At 30.4% G+C, this 23,914-nt stretch overlaps 1 long non-coding RNA gene across 2 annotated transcripts; it reads right to left on the bottom strand.

The window, feature by feature from the left end:
- Positions 1-3,130: 3,130 nt before the first annotated feature.
- On the bottom strand, positions 3,131-5,156 carry LOC126664921 (uncharacterized). Of its 2 annotated transcripts, XR_007637483.2 has the most exons (6): positions 4,746-5,134; positions 4,550-4,636; positions 4,319-4,362; positions 3,999-4,126; positions 3,532-3,573; positions 3,131-3,345 (listed from the first exon to the last, which is right to left on the bottom strand). It is a non-coding gene; the product is annotated as an uncharacterized LOC126664921 (long non-coding RNA). The 2 variants fall into 2 exon arrangements; XR_008790319.1 differs by having other exon boundaries at positions 4,319-4,636; positions 4,746-5,156.
- Positions 5,157-23,914: the final 18,758 nt, after the last annotated feature.

Here is a 23,914-nt window from a genome sequence, read left to right as displayed (position 1 = left end):
ATTTATTTATAATAAAAATAAAAGATAAAGTCTAAAATATATAAATAATTTATTACTATTTATTTAGGTCTAATTTATAATTTATTAAAAAAAATAAAAAATATATTAAATACATAAGTGATAACATGTCAACTAAAGAACACTTATGTAAATATCCTGTTGCCATTAGAAAAGTGGAGGTCGGCTACTCAGTTCCCATCTTAGTATAGGGACCTGATAAATAGTGGAAACAACCTAACAAAAGAAATACTCTTATTCAAGGCATTATTTTTATGAAATCTTGAAGTCTAATTAAGGAACTTAATTTTCTACAAGTACATTTTTGTGTATGAATTTAAAATAAATTTTCATTGTAAATTCATCCAATTCAATTATTAAAATGATGGTATAAAAATTTAAACTCAAAATTTTCACAATTTTTTATCTAGATTCCGGCTGATATTTGAAATTATTATTTTGATAACTCTAATCTAATTGAATACTATCCGTTAGGGCGACAAATTTTATTTTTTAAAAAAATTAAATTGAATTCATAATCAGAATTTAAATATAAAATCTCGAATTAAGAAGGTAAAATTTCTTATCACTCTATTCCTGGCGCTGCTCATCAAGACCTTCACAATTATTATAATTTGAAAATACCATTAAACTACTTTCTAATTAGTTTATTTAATTCAACTCAAAATGAATAAAAATAATTGGAATGATTTTGAAACTTTTGGCATGAAGAAATAACAAAAGCAGTAATTGTTTCCTCTAATGTGGTACCAATGCCCCCATTATAGGGGATACTCAAAAGTAAAGGTACATAACGTGTCGGCCCCTTAGTGCATGTGCCATTTACAAATAACAATTTTTATTATTATTAGTTATGTGAATGGGAAGAAATAGTAGCATGCAATTGCAACAATAATATCCTTCTTGGCTAGCCATAGCGGGTAGAGGGGACCCTTTTCACTAAGAAAAAAAGCAATTACGGCACTGACTATATGTCCTTTTTGTGAGTACCACACGATTGGCATCTTTTAATACTTTTTCACTTCAAATTATTATCCAAATTCAATCACCATTCTTAGCTTATACCTATTTTTCTTTGGTTTAATCTATCTATAACTATTCTATAAGTGTGAAGGGGGGACAGGCAAAATTACAATATTAGAATCAGTATATATTAATAATTACAATAAGAGTAAATTAACTAAGAAATACGAATCCTAATAAAACTAATATAAATTAGTTAGTATAGTTCTACTAAAAGTCTAAATCTAATGTGAGAAAACTAAAGCAGTAAAAGTAAAATATTAGAGTTTTTTTTTAGAGGAAAATATCAGAGTTAAAGCAATTGGTTTACGTCTATAATTTTAAGAGGTTAAGGCAACTACAATGTACTCAAGTGGTATTTGTGTCAATCTCTAACATTGATCCGTAAATTTTGTATTATGGACTATTTTTATTTGTTAGAAATTATTAATGACAGCCAATTATTTAATGGGTTATAGCATATTGCAATTCATAAAAGCAATATTTTTTTCTGAGAGGAATAAAAGCAATATTATTAATATCAGATTTTTACATTCAATTTAAATTAATGTTAATGTTTATTTTAATAAGAAATAATAAAGTTAATAGGACTCTAATTTCAGTATACTAAGATTTGCCGATAACTCCTTTGGTTCAAGAAGTTGTAGTGATTGTGTCCAATTCCCCTAGCATATTTAGATTACCACCACCAAACTACCAATGTATCGGGCATGCCTCTAAAATTACTATGCAATAATAAAATCATAAATTAAGCAAATATATTAGTTTTTTATTGTCCTAATTGTCAGGTAGAAAGCTAAACATATTAATTATTAAATATATTACACCACATTAAAATAATATAAATAAAATGCAATAATAGAGATGTGATGATCTTGTTTATTTTAATAGAAAATAATATAGCTAATAGGACTCTGTTAAAATTCCGTGATATAGATAATGATTAATAATTAAATTAGAGTTCTATTTAAATAGGAGTTCAATTTGAGTATTTGTACGTGATGCAATGTTGGACTATTAGTGTCTATAAATATAAACCATATATTGATTAGTGTTCATGCCAAATTTGATTTTCATAAATCCATAACTATTTATTGTTAGTATTGATGAGCGTATATTTATATATGTTGATATTTGTTGTTGGCATTATTATAGATTTATGTTGATTTAGTTTATTTGTTTTGACTATTTGTAGTTTTTATGGAAAATTTGTTGGTGTGCAGGCTGATGATAATTTTATTGATATTGCTCTAACTGGAAAAAAAATTGTTGGCTCTGAAAAAAGGTATGTATTTAGTTTAATTTTCTTGCATTTTTAATTTCGAATTTAGAATCGATTAAATATTGAAATGACCATAGTTTTAATCTTTCTTGTGTATCATGTATAAATATTTTAAAAATCCATTCATTTGGCTTATTTATTTAACAATAAAATTACGATAATAGATTCCATTAAGGGTGTAATTGATATTAAAAATATAAAATGTGCAAGATTAATTGTAATAGAAGTTTAATTGGAATATAAGACTTAGCAATAATTAGGATTCATATAAAAAATATCGAGCTAACAGGATGCTAGGGAGAATTTCTCTGAGGCCACAACGATTTAAATATATTGTAGCAAACAAACATTGTAGCATGTACACATCTTAATAAGAATTATTGAGCTGACACTACAACAAAAATCATCTATAGTGTCATTCAACAAATGTTACTAAATGCTAAAAAAATGTCACTTAAAGTTTATACCAACATTTTCCACAAATGTCATTAATATGTTACATTAGTCGGTGTCGTTATGTGTTTTAGTGACATTTAATACAAATGTTTGTAGCCGTTTATAGTAACATTTAAAAATATATATTGTAACATTTATTTATTATTACTATAACCTATTTATATTAGCATTTTTAAAGTGTTGCAATAACTATTAATTTACTATTGAATGTACTATTTTTTTATAATATTTATGAAATGCCACTGTAATATGAGAATTAATATCTTATTGTTTAATGATATAAATATTATTTTAATTTAAATCTTAAAAGATATCATTTTAAAATAACAAAACTAAATAATAATAAATACATGAACAAAAAGAAAGAACTAATATATTTATTAATTGATTCAATAATCCGAATATATAATTAACATGGCAAAACATCCATGTAATAATGTAATTTAAAATAATGACAATACCAAAAGCACCTAGAAATAAAATCCAATTCATGAAAATATTTGTTGCCTAATACTAGAAGTCTGAATTCAATTCCGTTCATGAATCCTGTCATAAGTAATTAGATCCTGCAACAACAAAAACGAATAATATAAAAACACACATCGCGTGGAAACGTTATCCAACTATCAAAATAAGGCGAAAAATTAAAGATACAACTATTTTACCCGAATTTCATTGAATTTAGCCAAGATTAGAGGAAATAAATTATATACAATAATCTCCCATCAAGTAATATTACTAAGAGAAATTACCTTTATTTGTTCTGCTTTCCATCTAAGAGCTAGTAGAGGAACCTATATTCATTAAAAAAAATATTAGCAAAGATAGATATATATAAAAAAATTGAATTATACTCAATTAGAATTATGCCATAGAACATGAATTATGCTATAAAGAGATTAAATCTTTAAGACTGACCAACTTAACATCCTCTATTTTCAAAATATTAAAGTCTGCAAAGTATAGAGTTAGCCAATCATTACTCATAACTCATAAGCTAGTTAAGTAACGGCTACCAAAAACTTTATGTTACATACAACATGCATATGCTCTTGCAGACAAAAATCAAGATTAAGAAAATCAATAAGCCAAGACTAAGAAAATCAATAAGCCACATTGAATTGGCCTAAGTCATATGAAATACAAATATGTCAATCTGCAAAACAACAACACTATGGTTTGTGATGGCATCAGCAAAACGATAAGGTTTTTCATATACCTGCCTATCTAACGTTATGGTGTAAGCACAGATTTTAGGAGATCGATTCAAAAAGAAATGCACTACAATGACCCAGGAGTGATGATAGACGTTGAAAACCTCATGTAAGCTAGGAAAGCCTCTCATCTCTACAATAAAAATGAAAAAAAATCAAAATGTAAAGGATAGCAATTTACATTGACCACAATAAATATAAAATGAGAGAAATGCCTTCAGAAAGCTGGAAGATTCTAAAAAACAAAGCAATTCCAATAAACATGGCAACAAAAATCTGTCACAAACCGAAATATTACTTAAATGATGAATAAAGCTCAACTTACTTGTGCAAGAAGAAGAGCAACTTGAGAGTAATCTAAATGGTCCCCTGACAATATTAAATCCAAGTATAAATACACAATTGGATATCAGGCAATTAATCAGGCAAATTTGATATCAGTTAAATAATGCAGAAGAAAGTTTAACAGTGCAACAATAGTATTAATTCACTCATTCATCGCATATACATAAACTAATTGAAATTTTAAGAATTAATAGGGGCATAATAAAAGTACCTGAGAGGAATTAAAGTTTGAATAACAAAGATCAATTAAGTAACCTGATTCTTTATGATCTGGTTCTCTTCAAACATAAACTCATACCTAACAAAAAAAATAAATCAAAATATCAAAAAACCATAATCAAATTGAACAAAAAAATATTGATATAAAACAAAGAAAAAGAATGACCAAAAAGGAAACAATAGAAAACCTCTAGCAGAGGACACCTTTCAGAAACCGATCGACGCTTAAATTAACTTCTGCCAGCATCCTTTTCACTCTATGCCATATACTTGTCTTCTTCTTATTAGGTGTTAGATCGGAATACTTTTCAAAGACTTTCCATTTCAATCCCATGTTAGCAGAGAGTTAATTTAATGTTATTGAAATGGTCGATTGAAGGAGGAAATCTATTTCTATCAAGGATTTTATTACTATCAGATTGAATTTCTGAATCAAAAAGATAATCAATTTCGTTAATATAGAAAGAGATCTGAGACAGTTTTATTTGAGAGGTTTTTTTTTAGAAATTAAAAAAACTGCCAAGTCATGCCTCCCATAAAAAAAAATCAATTCAACCCCCGATAAGACAGAGTGTTTTTAGTAGCAATTAGACACATGTCATTGAAGATGTTTTTAATATTTTAAGTGACATTTTTAAAAACTGTCGCTATATTAGTGTCACTGTAAATCATTTTTGTTGTAGTGTGAAAGGATTTTCTGTTTTGTTTTAACAAAGCAGTTTATAAGACTTTTATTTTTCTGAGCTTCTAAAACTTTTAGAAAACTTTTGATAGAGTATATTAACAATAATTAGATAATGATCATAATTTATAATAGAAATAATTTTATTTTTTTGATAATATATAATTAAATAAAAAATAATATCAAACATTTGGTTTCAATTTTCCTCAAAAAAAAAAAAACATTTGGTTTCAATAGAAGTTTTAGTTTAAATAGAATTTTAATAAAATACATGAGTTTGAGTTATACGAAAGTTTAATACCTAAAGAATAAATCTTTTAAATAGTTTGTTATTGTAGACAATTGTTCATTTAAGATGCATTTATTTTTCTTGTATTGTGCTGATTTGTTTGATTTGTAATTTTCTTAAGAAAAGTGTGAGAGTTGATGGCAAATTTTGATCAGATTTCTTCAATTGAAGAAGTTGATCCCCCTACTAAAGAAGTATATTACTTACAGTTTCTTGCAATTTTTGTTATTTTCATCTTAAATGTACGATAAAATTCCTTTTTATTTTGAAAAAGAACTAAATTAAATAAATTTACTTTGCTATTTAAATTAATTTAAAAGTTTAATTATTATTCAAAAAAGGGTCACAGTGTGAATGGGGACAGACAAAGTTATGATAATAAACTTCATTAAGGATATAATTGATATTATAAATTATAATATTAATAGAAGTTTAATTTAAATACAAAATTGATAGGAAATGAAGTTTAATTACGATACAAAGTATCATGGAAAGTGTTATATATTTTGGTAGGAGTAATTTCAATTTGAGGAGTAGGATGAAAGTCCAACTCACGTTGAAATCAGTAAGAGAATAAATTTTAATAAGACTTTAATTTACAGGAACGTTTTATGATCTTGCTAGCCATATACGAACTTTGCATATCTAGAAGGAAACAATAGATTAATGAAGAAAAGATAATAATAAAATTTTAAAAGGCATGATTATAGTATTACTGTGACAAACGCCTTTGGGGGTTATGTCAAAGAGAATACATTTTTAAAAATTTATTTAAATATGTATTTATTAGATTTATTTTAATTAATTTTGAGAATAAATATTTAATTAAGATTAATATATGTATGTAACGGGTCATATAAATACCGCTCACGTGCGTAGCACGTGGTGTAAAACTAGTACTATATATAAAAGCACGGATGGGGGGGGACAGGCACATTTACGTTAATATCCTTTTTAATCTATTACCGAATGAGGGTTTGATGGTCATTAGTTAATTATTTGTTTAATTTATTACTAAAGATATTTTACAATTAGAGTCCTAATTAGATATATTATGATTAGAGTCCTAATTAGAATAGAATTACATTATATGTATTTTTCTATTTAATTCTTGATAAATGACTAAAACCTAGAAATCAACATTGCTATTAAAAAAATCAGTAATCGATCTTTTGTTAGCCAAAATAGTAGCTGGTAGAAAGAGGAGTATTGATTTTTGTGTTATCCGAAAAATATCTGATGTATTTAATGTTTCAAAAGAATAATGGGCATTTTTAATTGGTGGCTTTTTCTAATCCAATTTCAAGTTAGGATATAGCCATATTCCTAATTTAATGAAGATTGTTGATATTGTAATATTATACAATACCACTAAGTATATGATCGCTAAAGGATATAAAATTTAAAATTAACAAAATTTATATATGGTAACTCTTAATTACTTTGTATTTCGGCTATCAGCAAACAGCCAAACACCCTATGTAATTTAGCTATTAACAAACACCTTATGAATATGTAACAAAATACAATATATAGTTCATTATTACACAAAAATTGGCTAGCGAGGGAAACACGTTTGTACTGGACATATACCCAAACACTATAATATATAATTAATGAGAAGTTTAATTTGAATAAGTGAATAAAGAATAATCAAAAAATTTATTATATGAATAGTAATTTAAAATTTAGTTAAATTGAGAAAAAATTATTGAAAATAAAAAATTGATTATAATATTAGAAATCTATTAAAACAATTGTGTTGTATACAAGTCTAATGCTATTAAGTTTATTAATTATTAAAATTTATGTTATTGTTACAATTGCATGAAATAAATAAGAAGATAAGTGTAAATATAACTCTAATAGAAGAAGTGCAATACAAGATGTTATCGAGCTCTTCTCTTCAAAGAAGTCTAATTTAAATAAAAAAATAAAAAGTTAAGTATAGTTATAATTCTAATAGAAAAACTCCTTAAATATATTTTTAAAAATGAAAAGAGGTAAAATCTAGATTATTATACATAACGGGTTGTTTAATATTATATGAATATTATTATTTCATCTTCGATAAAAATCTATAAATTATTATTTGTGTTTATATATATATATATAAATAGTTTATAATAATATATTTGAAATATATTGTGTATTTATTATTTTAATTAATATTTAATTTAAGTAACGGGTCATATAAACACGGCTCACGTAATTAAAAGTAAATATAATTATTGTAATTCATGCAAAATATAATTAACATTATTTGACGAGTCACACTACGAGCCACGTGTGAAACACGTAAAGCGAGACTATTTACTTAAAAAACCACCACCTTTAATCTTTATTTCGTTTATACCCTGATCTAGAAAAACTGTCACATATACCTTTGACGTTGTCATTATATTTCGCCTATACCCTCGAGGTATTAAATTGACCTCTTTTCATTTGAAAAAGAGTTTAAAATAATCCTTCATTTTTAGCATATATTCTAATTACACGTCAATGTTATTAATTATACAAAAACACCTTCTTCTTTAAAAAAATTCAACTAATAATAATAATTTAATTTATATTAATTATCAATAATTTTTTAAAAATAAAAAACCGTAAATTTTTTTACATAAAATAAATAAAAAATTCAGACTAATTAATTTCAAACTAATACCGTACTTTAATTTTAAAATCCATTTTCAATATTTTCTAAAAAAAAAAATTAAAAAAAATAGAGAGGAGGAGCTTTTCTTCCTTCCATGGAAGGAAGGAAGGAGCAACCGCTCCTTCCTTCCAAGGAAGGAGCTCGCTGGAAGGAGCACGCTGCTTTTTCCTCCATGTGAGGAAGGAGCTCGCACTGCTCCTTCCTCAGGAAGGAGCAGTGCGAGCTCCTTCCTCCATGAGGAAGGAGCATCTCCTTCCTCCATGGATGGAGGAGTCCATGAAGAAATGAGCTTACTTCCGTAAAAATAAAAAAAAAATATTAGCGGGTTTTTAAATAGGAGTACGGTTATAAATAAGACTTAATAAAAATATTTTATTTTATTTATTTATTTTATTTAAATTAAAAAAATTAATTAGTTTTAGGACTTATTTGAACGTTTTTAAAGCTGAAGTATTTGTTTGTACATTTTTAATAGAAAAAAATATAAAATAACCTTTATATTTAGTTATTTTCAATAAATCATTTTTTTTTTGAAATTTAGGGTAGAGGTGAAATATAAAGACAACGTCAAGAGTATATGTGACAGTTTTTCTAGGTCAGGGTATAAACGAAATAAAGATTAAAGGTTGGAGTTTTTTAAGTAATTAAGCAATTTTTCTTTCTCAATCAAATTGCTTCTATTCTATATATTTTTCTTCGGTCTAATCCGATCATTTAAATTTTTCTAGCTTCTTTCTTAATTTAAAAGAGCAAATTATTAATCTTAAGGTGCAGATGAGTTCGTAAGACACTCTCTTAATTTAAATGAGATCGCGGGTTCGAACTGTACTCATGTATGCAGTCGTTTAAAATTTGGGGTCAGAACTTTACTTCCCGCAAGATACCTACCCGACTCGAATGAGGATTAGTTGTGAAAGGTTTAAAGGCGTCGTTTTATAATTGGAATCCTTTCACGACATCTCATGGTCCCACAAAAAAGAGCAAATTACTCACATATGCCATTTTTTATAGCCTAATTATTTTTTTAAATTTAAATCTTTACATCTTTTATCAATTACGATAATTTTTTTAGCTTTTGTAGTTACGTCCAATTTTATTTTTTTTATATTTGTTTCCAAATTTTGAATTTTATTTTTTAAATGCAAGCTTTTGCAACATTCATTAATCACGACCTAATTTTAAAAATATTGTTTAACTTCTAAAAGTAGTTACTATGAATGTTTGATCGCAATGGATAAAAAAAATTAGATTTAAAAAATACTCCCTCCGTCCCAAATTGATAGGCAGTTTAGGACAAACACAAGTATTAAGAAATTTAGAAAATCTATGCAAAATGAGTAATTCTATAAAAACATACCACACTTGACATTATTTAATGCAGTGTTGACTTTATTTCTTAGTGGGTTTTGCTCTCTTTTTAATGTAATATATTCTAATTAATGAGGGTATATATGTTGTAAGCATTAAAGCAACAAATTACCGTCTATAATTTGGGATAAAAAAGGAGCAAATTACTCTAAGGCCCCTCACATTTGTCATAATTCACAGTTTGGTACCCCTTGTTTGAAAATCAAACGATTTGGTACCTCAGTTTTGATTTTTTAAACTATAAGACCCTTCTGTTAGTTCCGTTAATAATTTGATATTTACTTTCAAACGATTTGTTACCTCAGTTTTTAATTATATAAACGATTTGGTACCTCATTTTAAAACGATTTGCAGACGATTTGGTACCTCACGTTTCATTCCGTTAACGATTTGGTACCTATATTTAACAGAAGGGCCTTATAGTTCAAAACTGAGGTACCAAATCATTTGATTTTCAAACAAGGGGTACCAAACTGTGAGTTATAACAAATGTGAGGGGTTTTAGAGTAATTTGCTCAAAAAAAAATCAAAATAGTGCCTATCAATTTGGGAAGGAGGAAGTAAAATTTAAAATTTTAGTCATAATTGGGAAAAAGTTTGATTGTAATTAATAAAACATGCAAAAATTTGGATTTAAAAAATAGTTTGACCTATTTTATACATGCATTTTTCTAGTATTGAGATGAAACGATGCCATATTTTATTTTTAGTTTTGTTAATATATTAATTAATCATTGCGTTCTTTTTTACAATTAGTCAACTAAGTTAAACGATTTAATTAAATTTCAGTTTAGTTTAATGATTAAAAAATCAAACAAAATCGGTCGGTTGAACTAAAAACCGGCCAGCTGTCTGGTCCAATTGATACTAAATACCTAAATTTTTGTACAACTGGTTGATTTGTACTGAACCAAAAGTTGAACGGGTGACTAGCTCGGTTAAACCGATTTATCCATGAACTACATATTTTTGTATAATTATTATTTTTAGTAAGAAAAGTATAAAAATAAAGAAAATTTAATATTGCGCACATTTGAGAACAATAGCTCGAGCATTCTTCGATTCATTGTAGATAATAATTTTTCATATACAAGAGAGACGATGGTCGTCGAGTACAAGGATTGTACACTACAACTACATTATAGCAAGGACAATAATTCCATGGCGTGAATATGAATTAGGATACCTTTTATGAGGAAGAAAATTATATGTGTAGATGTTTTAATAGGCTTTTATTTTGTAGCAACTTTCGGCAATATAAGAAGGTCCTTCAACACTTGTCAGTGCTCGTCGCAGCCTCCTTTTCAACTTCACACTATGTACCAAGGACATCAAAGGCACTTATTCCTTACTCTAAATAATATTATTATTCCTTTGAACCATGGATTGAAGACACGGACCCGACTGAATTGGTTAAATCGAAAACCGTCTGCTATTCAATTCAACTAATCTCTAATAAATTGAAATTTGATCCAACACAACTGAGCCGGTAAAGCTGTATTGAGCTGGTAAACTGCCGAATTTTTAAAAACCGACTGAACCGGCCAGTTTTTTTGAAATTGAGCAATTTTACTTTGAAATATTTGGTATTGGGCAATTTTATCTTGTATTTTTTGATATTGGACTATAAAAATTACTAAAAAAAATATAAACCATATACAAGTTAGCCTAATTTGAGATGATCCATTTCCATTTATAATTTTATTGGAAAGAAAAAGATTAATGCTGAATGTCTATGTTAGGCACGTGATAAGAGGTTTCTTATGAGACTATATGAGTCATTTTTTTCTTTTTTAAGTGTTCTTTTTTGTTGTTTCATGTCATGGTTTTTAAGTGTTTCTTTTTGCTTTACACTAATGCACTAAAAACCAACCACTATTTGGACCAATAGGTAAATGGGGCGGCTTGATTGTGCAAGACATATGTTTATGTTTGTTTTGTTTAATTAATGTATTCAGAAAATGATGCTCCTGGAGTTAAGAAAAAAGTTAGCTTCAGATGGGAATGGGATACACATGTCGAATTATAATCACTATTTATCAAATAAAAAAGTACTTATCGAAGATTATACTTAGTTCTTACACGTGGCTTCAACTAATTCGACTCGAAGTTAATATTTTGATACAATAACGTTGGGTTTTTGATTGATAATTCGTTCTCTTCTTAACACTAACCAAATCAAGTGGTCAAACTTTTTAGGGAAAAGGGGCACAATGTTCGGGATTCAAGAGCAAATATACTCTCAAATTCTAAAAATGAGCAAATAAACCTCTAATATTCTCAAAAAAGATCAATAAATTTTTAATATTTTTTTTTAAAATATAAATAAGCTCTTCTCATAGACGACGTATCAACAGTGCAAACACATTGTGTAAATTTTGCGGACATGGTAAACATAAATCCTACATAACATTATTAAATCAAAACCAATCAAGAACCCTAATTTACAACGTAAAATTAATAAAATTAAAATTGTCAAAGTTAGGGTTGTTAGTTGATTTGGATTGGGATTCTAGAGTTTTTAATTTTGAAACTTTTGAGGTCTTTTTAGGATGTAAAAAGTTCTTCTTTTCATTCCGCTAGCAGCCTTTTTCATTCTAATTAGAAATAAAAAAAAGATGCAATTCGTGGATTTAAAAATGTCATGTGGATTTACGTTCACCATGTCAACAAAATTTTCATACTATGCACATATTGTTGACACACCTTTTAGGAGAAGGGCTTATTTTGCCCCTTTTAAAGACGTTAGGGGTCTATTTGCTTCTTTTTAGAAACGCTAAAACCTTATTTTGGATTTTGTTCTATTTAACCCCCTAACTTTTACTTTCTTTTGTCAATTTGACCTTTTTTGTCCAGTGTAGCAAAACACGTGTAATCAAACGCTTTGAAGCAAGTGAAGGATAATTAAAATGCATATTTGTAATACCCCGTAATTTTAAGTAATTAGAATATGCCACGAGGTCAAATTGGAGTAATCAAAATATTAAAAATAATATTTTGTGGGTTCGAATATTAAGAAAAATATTCGGAAAGATTAAATTTAATAGTCAAAAGATAATAGTAGGTTTGACTATTTAAGATTATTAAATCACGGGAAGTGATTTAATAGATTCGGAATACGTAAATTAAATTTAAACGTAAATTTAATTATACGAATCCGTAAAATAGTATCGTAATAATATGAGTTTAAAATTTAAATCGGAAATTTAAATTTTAATAAACGAGTGTGAACGGTTGTAATAAATTTGAAAATACTTTTTAGTGTCGTATAAATTGATATATTGATAATTAAAATATCAATGTACCACTCTAAATGGAGAGTTTAAGATTTCGGACAAAACCCCGAAATTAAAATGTCAAAACTCGAAAAGCTTGACGAGTTATGGACGAATATAAATTAAGATATATATATATAAATATATATATTAAATAAAAAAAAAAAGAGAGGCGGTGCTGTTTAGGCGGCAATTATGAAATATTGTCCATTTTAGTCCCTGAACTTTTACTTTAATTAGTTTTCAATTATTAACTAATTAAATATTATTTGTTAGTCCAAATTAAAATAAAATAATTTATAAGTCCCGAGCGAATAATCTTGATGTTAATATTCGCGAAATAATTTGACGAAGCTACCGTCTAATTTTTATGGAATTTGGACATAATAATTTTAATTAAGTGGGACTGATTTGGACCTAATAAATCTTTGGAGATTTATTAAAAATAAAATATAAGTCGGATGCGAATAAAAATTATATTTTTATTCGTTTTATATTTTATTGGATTTTTGGATAAAGTTTGACGGAATTTGGAATTAGTCTCCGTTTGGACTACGGACGACTAATTAAAATTAGAGTTAAAGTGCATGATTGAGCTAGTACCAAATGGTACTTTAGCCAATCCAATTTCTCTATAAATGGGAGGAGAGGGTACGCCATTTGATCTCTGTGCAGGTTTTGGTTGACGTGCCTGCTAGTTGTATTGACGTGCCTGCTAGTTCAAAACGGTACGCTCGATTTAGGTTTCGTCGATTTCTCGATTCCGACTTCGATTTCTTCGAGGATCCGGACGTATTTGAGGTAATAACCGTTAATCTGAATTCGGTTATTAGTAATTTGAATTCGATTATTGAATAATTGGGTTATCATTAAATTAATAACGTCGACCGTATCGAATCGATCGAATTCGAATCGGTTTAACGTTTTGATTGCGGAATTGGATTGTTTGGATTGTGTTTTAGTGTTCGGTGTAAAATTTAGGTCGGAAGCATGTCGGAATAGCCAGGGGGTATCGCCCCGTGGCTGTGCGAAACGCACGGCCAAAGGGCTGTGCAAACTCACAGCCAGGTTGTGCGATCGCACAGCCTGTGTTAGGGTTGTGCGAGCGCACAGCTAGGGCTGTGCGATCGCACAAGCCCTGCTGTGCGGACGCAAAGCTCATCTGTGCGGACGCACATTGATGCTGACGTTAGGGCCGTAGCATTTTCGTCCTATTTTGAACAGTGTGTTCAACATTAGTCCAATCGGACTCTGAAAAGTGAACTAGGACGTTTTAAAAGGTTAAAACGTTTATGAAAAGTAGAAGATATTCAATTTATTAAAACAATGTTATGTTTTAATAAAACCCTACGTTAATCAAAGTGATTAATGTTAAAAGGACTATAAGTCCATACCAAGAGTGGTATTATATATTGAACGAGAAGTTCAATATGGAGATTAGTTTATATGTGTTTGTTTATAGAGTTGTCTATAAACAGAAATGGTATTTGAGTCTATCGTTTATACGATAGGACTAGAGTTAGAAATTCAATGTCTAATGTGTTTTGATATTTGAATTTTAATTAGATCCGACGAGTAGTCGATCTAGCGAGTCAAACACCAACGTGTTTGACTGACGAGCTTGCTTGGAGCTTACGTTTTGTAAAAAAAATGGGGACGACAGTACTGTGAGTTTTACTTTGTGGTTTTTACTTTTGAATATTTATATTTAAACTGTTTTTAAATAACAAATCGCACTAGTATAACTTAACCATGAAAGATCCATTGGAACAAGCTTCCTATTGGTTGTCAATAGGACTGTGTGATCACCAGTAGTGTTTTTCGATACGAGCCTGTGTCTGACATAGAGGTCAGTTAATGTCATTGGGCGTTGGAAGTGCTAGCGACCCTGACATAACAGTCTGAGACGGCAGTAACGGTTACGGTCACAGGCAGTACTGTGATGGCAGTTTCACGGTTACGGTCCAGACACCCGGCTTAGACGGCAGTGATTCAGTTCACGGTCTAAGGCCTATATTGTGTAGGTTGAAACCCATACAATAGTCTGTCTTGTAGGGTTTCATCTGGATCGACTAATTGGTAATATTTTACATATACAAATGTTTTATGTATTTGCGATTTGAATATTCAATTGTAAAATTGTAGACTCACTCAGAAATATTTATATTTCTGACCCTCCCCAACGTTATCTTTCAGGTTATCAAGTACGAGGTCAGACTTCCACAGTAATTCTGGAAGTCAATATCAGCCATACCTCTAGAGCTGCAAGTAGTTGGGTACCAGGAAGTCTGTCTTTATGTTTACAATAGTTCATCTTATTTTAATAAACTCTGATTTGAACTATTGTATATAATATATGTTTGAAAAGCTGCGTGTTTTCTAAAATGCTATGACCAGTTGTTTGAGAGCCACACTGGTTTTATGTTTATAGCATTTTAGGATTGTATTGGAAACAGAGCAGGTGCGTCAATTGAGATTGATGTTTGCGCTCTAGTTTCTTTAAATACAATCAGGGTCTTAAGACCCAGTTTTCAGAAATGTGTTTTCGTTAAACGAGAGAAAGGTTTTAACGATATTTTCTGAAAACAGATCATATGTGATATATGATCTTGAATTGCGATCGCGTTTTTAATAAAGGTGTTAAAGTGTTTCCACAACGAGGTTGCAAACCTTTTTATGTTTTAAAACGCGAAAAATTTATAAAGGTTTTTAGGCTTGCTACGGGTTTCGGAGCAACCACTCCCATTCCCTAGCGCCGGTCGCGACCCTCGGATTTGGGTCGTGACAAATTTGGTATCAGAGCAATAGTTCTCGGACTCGAGAATTTAAAAACATTACTGATACATGGAAAATAAAGTATGGGGTAGATGTCATTGGTACTCATAGGAACTACGGCAGCACATAGGATTCGAGTCATGTCTCCTACATATATTCTTATGTTTCATAGGTTCTCAGCCTTCCCTTTTGGGATATAAGACTGCGATATGCGCGTGCGAGTCGTCTAGACAATTCGATAACGATGCTTGAATATCAAGCATGGAAATAACGTGAAGACACTGTCGAAGTCATTCGGCAGTGGTACAATGAGATGATTGACACAAGAAGTACGAATTTAGAGAAGTGGAGTAGTTGTGGAGAAATCTTACTGGTTACAGAGTTTAGGGTCAGGAGGAAACTTACAAAAAACCAAATGATATAACCTATTATGGTTATTCATTTAAATGATTTTAAAAGCATAATTGTGCCTAGACATGATATAAATGTGTATAATTGTCACGACATGGTAGAAATGCACCACTACATATATGAATACATGCATTAGACGAACATGCATCACTAATAGAATAGTAAGTTGTGGCAACTCTTTGGAGATGAGAGAGGTCATCACCCTAGTGCACAATTGTGCAGATGTTTTGAAAGTAAGTTTTAAACAAATCGTTTTGAAAGTGCGCACAAATGATTGAAATATTTCAAATAGATTTGTTTTTCTTATAAGTATACCTAGACCGGAACTCTGTAACAAAAGTAAATACTCGAGATCAAGTAGTAAGCGATTCTCGAGGGGGCAACATAAGCATACAAGAGTGGAAGTTGGAGAATAAAGTTGTGACTAGGAAGTGCACAGCTATTTGTAGTTAAATGAACTACAACAGGTATCCGGATATCAATGCATATCCGAGCTACGAAAAGTTAAGGATAAGAATATCCTTAAATAAGATGTCTAGGGTATTGTACCCTAAGATACTATAAAAAAGAAAGGAGAAGGTAGTACCTACTGATCGAGTAGTGATTAAGACGTTAGAGATACGTGATTTCTCACTAGCGATTAGTATAACTTGGGTTTAGAAAGATTCAAGGTAAGTGAGAGACACACAAATCAAGGTGTAGTGGATAAAGATAGTGTATTGATGAAGCGAGTTTCAGATGATGTCTGAAAATCGACATGGTGTAGTAAAACCCTGATAACTCTTAATTGAACCGTTGGATCGGTTAAATATTGGAATATCATGTTCCTAAGATGGTTGCCTAGAGGTTAACCGTTGCGATCGTCAAACGGAAAGTTAGACGATTGATATTTTTGAATGTATTGATGAGAAACTTGTGTGAATTTTGGCAGTGAGCCAAAAGTGAAAGTGATGAAATTATGAAATATAGAGTTTAATTAACTTAGGATTATCAATGTAAGCTCCATATATATGTAAATGAATTTGCAAACTGTTGTGAAACAGTGGTTTCAAATTGTAAAAATTCCGATAACCGGGCCTTGTGACTATAAAGTCTTGGCTGGCTGGTGCGGAATATACATGTAGAGTACATGTATTCTGAATGTCGGGCCTGAAATATTTAAAGTATGGCCGACCGAAAGTGAAAAGTGTGAAACAGATATTTTATTTTTAATATGAATGTTTTGAAAATGGAGCGAGAAGTTTATAGTCAGTTAATTAAATGTAGTAATGGCTATAGAGCATTGAGAATGACTCTTAGCTGTGAGTGAGAAGGCTATAGATAGAAAGCTAAGAGGGAATACTTAGCCATTACCAGACCAAAAATATATGGTTTGAAGGTTATGCATCATAATGAATGAAAGATTCTGAGTAAGCCATAGTTTGAGATAAACTATATGTTAAGAGTAGAGATATCTAGATAAGAACTCTGCGATAATGAAAGGAAAAAGACTGTAGACCCGTGAAGGGACACAGCAAATAGTAAAGCTATATGAGAAGATAAAGATGAGATATAGAAAGTAACGTCGTATGAAATGAGTTACGATGGAATAAGCGTACGAGTGTAAGATACATCGCTTATTAAATGGAAAAAGGATGTACATAGAAAAGAAGTACAAAGTCTAAGAGCCTATATTAAAGAATTATATAAGCTATAAATGCAGAATAAGAAGAGAAAACATAAGTTGTGATGGGTATGTATCGATACTGTAAGTCACATGAAAATGTTTTATCGATACGTGCAACAGTGAGTTTGACTTTACCTAGCTATGTTGTAAGTAAAGTCACTCATGTAAACTCAATTGAGATTGAGATAAGGTACACTGACAGTGAAGGTGTCAGTAGTAGATATAATTATAAGTGTGCAAATGAGTATTGCACGAAGGGGAATAGAGAAGTATAATAGAAATATGTCTCACACGTTTGTTAAACGTGGACACAAAAGAAGTTAAACTAAGGTTTATCATGAAAATAGCGTAAGATAGATCCGAATGATAAATTTTTCAGAACTAAGTATAAGTGAAGTTGCAGAACGTAGTATGAGTACTACTACTTCTGATGTGAACATGGAGTGAGCGAACACTTCAACTGTTCTTATGAGATATATAAGAATAAGGAGTTAAGCTACTTCTAGATTATTTCTGAAAGTGGTGTTAATGGACAATGTGTCTATGTGACTAATAAAGAAAGGAGACGCACAATGTGTGCGACTAGTGTTATAAATTCTGAGAAAACATCAGAATTAAGTTAGGTTCTCCGAATGCAAGTGACATTTAGAGGACCCAAGCAATAATAAATGATGTTTGAAAACATCAAAGAGGTTATAAGTGGAAGCAGCCAGTATGGCTAAAGAAATTAGTAATTTCTTAAGTTTCGTAGAGGACTGTGAACACTGCTTGTAAGATTTTTCAAAAATCTTTGCATTAGCAATGGAATTCAATCAAGAAAGTGCAAAAGTTGATTAGACAAATCAACATAAGATAAATTTTGGAGATTTAAAATGAATGATTGACTATAGTGCAAGCGCTAGCACTATTCATAAGATGTTGAAAGAGTCAAGTGGAGATATGTTATGATATATAACATAATTGAGTTAAAGAAAATGTTCCTCGATGGCTGAAAAAGCACGAGGTAAATTGTCAATGTATGAGTTGGAATTGACAATAATTATAGTCGCACTAAAAATCGAAAGACACTAGTAGTGTGATACGAAGTGCGAACTATTTACGAGAATAAGAGATATTGTAATAAGAGTCAAGAGGCACTACTTGTATTATACAAGGAGTAAGTTGCCTACGAATCAAAAGTCATAAAAGTTAGAATTATGATATAAGAAGATCAGATAAGGATCCCATAACCTAATTGTAAAGAGAACAGTTAGTGAGTTGTATATCAGAGTAGCGCAGTGGAAGTGTGGAAGGTTACAGAAATTATATGCATACTACACTACTGTGCTAGCTACCGTTAAGTAAGACATTCAAATTTTGAATAGTCAAGTGTTGGACATAAGGTTTCAAACCTGAAAAGTCTATTGACAGAGCAAAGTATAAGATGAAGTGGAATCACTCCAGTTGAGTATATGATGGAATGTGTGATATAATATATGATGGAGTATATGTGCTAGATGTAGAGCAGCAAAGAAAAGTTTACAATTTCAATATTATTGATAAAATACTGAAACAGGACGATAGAGTGTATGAACCAGACATGTATAGTCTGAGTGTCACTATAAAGTGTTTTGTTTTAGTACCATAAAGAGGTACTATGACATCATAGAAGTGTATCGATGGGATGATAAAAAAAGATAATAGTTAAATATCCAAAGGACCAGTAAGTCAAACTGGAATGCCAGTGACTGTACTTATTTTGGCAGCTATGTCAGATCTAGAATGGAAATGAGAAGAGATGTCAAGGGAATTGTAGTCAAAATACCTAAGTATTAGGAAAGTTTTGACTCGATATAAGTGACTGTGAACAGTATGATGAAGATCATATGTTCCATACTCTCAAGACTTTGCAAATAATAGAAAGTTGATGAGAGTTAAAACGATAAAGGTGAAGTCTACGGGCGACTAAAACTTGTGAAAAGTTTTAGATCAGTAAATAGACAGTAGTGTCCTTTGTTGCCCATAAGTAACAAACGACTTAAAGAGGTAAACCCAGTAGTAAGAATATACACATCCCAAGTGTATAAAAGAATATGGAGTTAGGTTAACCTAACCGATAATGAAAAGATCATAGAATAATGCTAAGAGACAACATATTAAGATCAAAGTAATTGATCTCTTTTGTATTAAGAGAAGTAAAAGAAAGAGAGGCTATAGAGTACACAAATTGTGTAAATATACACGATGGAATAGTGTGAGAAAACATACTTTTCCGATGGATGAAATGTATACATCCAAAGAGAAAGGAAAGTGGAAAGAGATACAAATCATGTGTATACATACGAGTGAACAGTGTAAGGATTTACACTTCGTTGACAGACGAAAGACATTCAGTAAAAGATACTGATCGAAGGAGAAAACGTAATACGATAAAGAATATAACCTAGGTTATAACGAAATGTGGAGTGTTAACTCCAAGTCACGATAAATCGTGACATATAAGGAAATTGCATAAAGATGCAACCGACGAGTTAGCGTCGTGACAAGTATTTCGTGTATTGTACACGAATACTGTAAGGATGTATTTTACAATCTACCTTTAGTAGAAACAAACTTATGCTACATAAAGCATAAGGATCGAGGTATGAAAGATTTTAAGGTTAATAAAATTATGTGGCTAAGATTTTAAATTCGAGGACGAATTTTTATAAGGAGGGGAGAATGTAATACCCCGTAATTTTAAGTAATTAGAATATGCCACGAGGTCAAATTGGAGTAATCAAAATATTAAAAATAATATTTTGTGGGTTCGAATATTAAGAAAAATATTCGGAAAGATTAAATTTAATAGTCAAAAGATAATAGTAGGTTTGACTATTTAAGATTATTAAATCACTTCCCGTGATTTAATAGATTCGGAATACGTAAATTAAATTTAAACGTAAATTTAATTATACGAATCCGTAAAATAGTATCGTAATAATATGAGTTTAAAATTTAAATCGGAAATTTAAATTTTAATAAACGAGTGTGAACGGTTGTAATAAATTTGAAAATACTTTTTAGTGTCGTATAAATTGATATATTGATAATTAAAATATCAATGTACCACTCTAAATGGAGAGTTTAAGATTTCGGACAAAACCCCGAAATTAAAATGTCAAAACTCGAAAAGCTTGACGAGTTATGGACGAATATAAATTAAGATATATATATATAAATATATATATTAAATAAAAAAAAAAAGAGAGGCGGTGCTGTTTAGGCGGCAATTATGAAATATTGTCCATTTTAGTCCCTGAACTTTTACTTTAATTAGTTTTCAATTATTAACTAATTAAATATTATTTGTTAGTCCAAATTAAAATAAAATAATTTATAAGTCTCGAGCGAATAATCTTGATGTTAATATTCGCGAAATAATTTGACGAAGCTACCGTCTAATTTTTATGGAATTTGGACATAATAATTTTAATTAAGTGGGACTGATTTGGACCTAATAAATCTTTGGAGATTTATTAAAAATAAAATATAAGTCGGATGCGAATAAAAATTATATTTTTATTCGTTTTATATTTTATTGGATTTTTGGGTAAAGTTTGACGGAATTTGGAATTAGTCTCCGTTTGGACTACGGACGACTAATTAAAATTAGAGTTAAAGTGCATGATTGAGCTAGTACCAAATGGTACTTTAGCCAATCCAATTTCTCTATAAATGGGAGGAGAGGGTACGCCATTTGATCTCTGTGCAGGTTTTGGTTGACGTGCCTGCTAGTTGTATTGACGTGCCTGCTAGTTCAAAACGGTACGCTCGATTTAGGTTTCGTCGATTTCTCGATTCCGACTTCGATTTCTTCGAGGATCCGGACGTATTTGAGGTAATAACCGTTAATCTGAATTCGGTTATTAGTAATTTGAATTCGATTATTGAATAATTGGGTTATCATTAAATTAATAACGTCGACCGTATCGAATCGATCGAATTCGAATCGGTTTAACGTTTTGATTGCGGAATTGGATTGTTTGGATTGTGTTTTAGTGTTCGGTGTAAAATTTAGGTCGGAAGCATGTCGGAATAGCCAGGGGGTATCGCCCCGTGGCTGTGCGAAACGCACGGCCAAAGGGCTGTGCAAACTCACAGCCAGGTTGTGCGATCGCACAGCCTGTGTTAGGGTTGTGCGAGCGCACAGCTAGGGCTGTGCGATCGCACAAGCCCTGCTGTGCGGACGCAAAGCTCATCTGTGCGGACGCACATTGATGCTGACGTTAGGGCCGTAGTATTTTCGTCCTATTTTGAACAGTGTGTTCAACATTAGTCCAATCGGACTCTGAAAAGTGAACTAGGACGTTTTAAAAGGTTAAAACGTTTATGAAAAGTAGAAGATATTCAATTTATTAAAACAATGTTATGTTTTAATAAAACCCTACGTTAATCAAAGTGATTAATGTTAAAAGGACTATAAGTCCATACCAAGAGTGGTATTATATATTGAACGAGAAGTTCAATATGGAGATTAGTTTATATGTGTTTGTTTATAGAGTTGTCTATAAACAGAAATGGTATTTGAGTCTATCGTTTATACGATAGGACTAGAGTTAGAAATTCAATGTCTAATGTGTTTTGATATTTGAATTTTAATTAGATCCGACGAGTAGTCGATCTAGCGAGTCAAACACCAACGTGTTTGACTGACGAGCTTGCTTGGAGCTTACGTTTTGTAAAAAAAATGGGGACGACAGTACTGTGAGTTTTACTTTGTGGTTTTTACTTTTGAATATTTATATTTAAACTGTTTTTAAATAACAAATCGCACTAGTATAACTTAACCATGAAAGATCCATTGGAACAAGCTTCCTATTGGTTGTCAATAGGACTGTGTGATCACCAGTAGTGTTTTTCGATACGAGCCTGTGTCTGACATAGAGGTCAGTTAATGTCATTGGGCGTTGGAAGTGCTAGCGACCCTGACATAACAGTCTGAGACGGCAGTAACGGTTACGGTCACAGGCAGTACTGTGATGGCAGTTTCACGGTTACGGTCCAGACACCCGGCTTAGACGGCAGTGATTCAGTTCACGGTCTAAGGCCTATATTGTGTAGGTTGAAACCCATACAATAGTCTGTCTTGTAGGGTTTCATCTGGATCGACTAATTGGTAATATTTTACATATACAAATGTTTTATGTATTTGCGATTTGAATATTCAATTGTAAAATTGTAGACTCACTCAGAAATATTTATATTTCTGACCCTCCCCAACGTTATCTTTCAGGTTATCAAGTACGAGGTCAGACTTCCACAGTAATTCTGGAAGTCAATATCAGCCATACCTCTAGAGCTGCAAGTAGTTGGGTACCAGGAAGTCTGTCTTTATGTTTACAATAGTTCATCTTATTTTAATAAACTCTGATTTGAACTATTGTATATAATATATGTTTGAAAAGCTGCGTGTTTTCTAAAATGCTATGACCAGTTGTTTGAGAGCCACACTGGTTTTATGTTTATAGCATTTTAGGATTGTATTGGAAACAGAGCAGGTGCGTCAATTGAGATTGATGTTTGCGCTCTAGTTTCTTTAAATACAATCAGGGTCTTAAGACCCAGTTTTCAGAAATGTGTTTTCGTTAAACGAGAGAAAGGTTTTAACGATATTTTCTGAAAACAGATCATATGTGATATATGATCTTGAATTGCGATCGCGTTTTTAATAAAGGTGTTAAAGTGTTTCCACAACGAGGTTGCAAACCTTTTTATGTTTTAAAACGCGAAAAATTTATAAAGGTTTTTAGGCTTGCTACGGGTTTCGGAGCAACCACTCCCATTCCCTAGCGCCGGTCGCGACCCTCGGATTTGGGTCGTGACAATATTAAAGCATACTATTTTATTCTATTTAACCACTGAACTATTTTTTCTTCTTATTATACATTTAAACTTTTAATCTCTCGAAAATGCAATTATTTAATTTTTAACTATATGTCTAGCATGAATACTTAAAAGCATGTAAATGAATTTATGTACGATGACATAATTTTTTTTAAAAATATTTATTTTAAATTCTGATAATATTTTTGCACTTTGTTGACGACGGTAAAAAAATAAATAAAAAATATTTAAAATTAATCAAGTAATTACATGATATCAATTCTTGTACATGTAAACATTTTTTTTTACAATTCAACAATAACAAAAGGAGTTTGTCTCTTTCTTTAATAATGATTATAAAATACATAAATTTACTATATTAATTGCTTCA

Source organism: Mercurialis annua, linkage group LG1-X (assembly GCF_937616625.2).
Source record: "Mercurialis annua linkage group LG1-X, ddMerAnnu1.2, whole genome shotgun sequence".
NCBI classification, from domain to species: domain Eukaryota; kingdom Viridiplantae; phylum Streptophyta; class Magnoliopsida; order Malpighiales; family Euphorbiaceae; genus Mercurialis; species Mercurialis annua.
This window is presented reverse-complemented; position numbering and strand designations above follow the sequence as displayed.